Here is a 903-nt window from a genome sequence, read left to right as displayed (position 1 = left end):
TCACGTTGTCGCTTTGTTGTTTCCTCCGGGTTCATACACCTCATTTTACCTTTCCCGAGGGATGGCCCTAGCCTACTACAACTCAAGTGGAGTCTTGAGACACCTTCGAGGCTGTGTGCAGCCTTTTCTGTGCTGGACGCCCGTTTGTCAGCTGCATGCACTGATATCCAAACGCTTGCCTTGTACGGCCCCATTGTTACCACTTATGCCTTCTCCTATATGCATCTGCCAGCAAAAAACAAACACAAAACTCTTAATGTGACTGATGTAAGAAAAGAAGAGTTTGGATTTATACCCCGCCCTTCACTACCCAAAGGAGTCTCAGAGCAGCTTACAAACTCCTTTCCCTTCGCCTCCCCACAACAGACACCCTGTTTGGTAGGTGGGGCTGAGAGAGCTCTGAGAGAAACTGCTTTTTCAAGAACAGCTCTTATCAGAACTATGGCTTGCTCAAGGTCATCCAGCAGCTGCAAGTGGAGGAGTGGGGAATCAAACCCGCTTCTCCCAGATTCACCTTCTCCCAGAATCACCTTCTCCCAGACTTAACCACGACACCAAACTGGCTCTACTGTAGTATGCTCTACTCCATGAACACTTACACCACAGGTAGTGCAAACACCCTTGTCTGTGGGAGAAGGTGATTAAATAAAATCTATCTTTGAAAAGAAGGATCGCTTTGGGTAGAAATCAACCCAAGTTTCCAGCTGAAACACCCGATTCTGCCCGCCGTTTGTACGTGTGTCTTTCCACGCCAGTGAAGTTTTGAAGGAGGCTGGCAGCGAGATGGGGGAGAGCGTGCCAATTCCAAGAAGCGTAACGTGGTTTTTAATTTTTTTATTTAAATAAGGAGGATTCTTTCATATGGAAAGAGCTAATACAATCACAGATCTGAAAGGAGAAACA

The sequence above is a fragment of the Gekko japonicus genome, unplaced genomic scaffold, assembly GCF_001447785.1.
Source record: "Gekko japonicus isolate JY-2015 unplaced genomic scaffold, Gekko_japonicus_V1.1 scaffold2764, whole genome shotgun sequence".
Taxonomy (NCBI): domain Eukaryota; kingdom Metazoa; phylum Chordata; class Lepidosauria; order Squamata; family Gekkonidae; genus Gekko; species Gekko japonicus.
The sequence above is the reverse complement of the archived record's forward strand: the minus strand, read 5'-3'. Positions refer to the sequence as shown.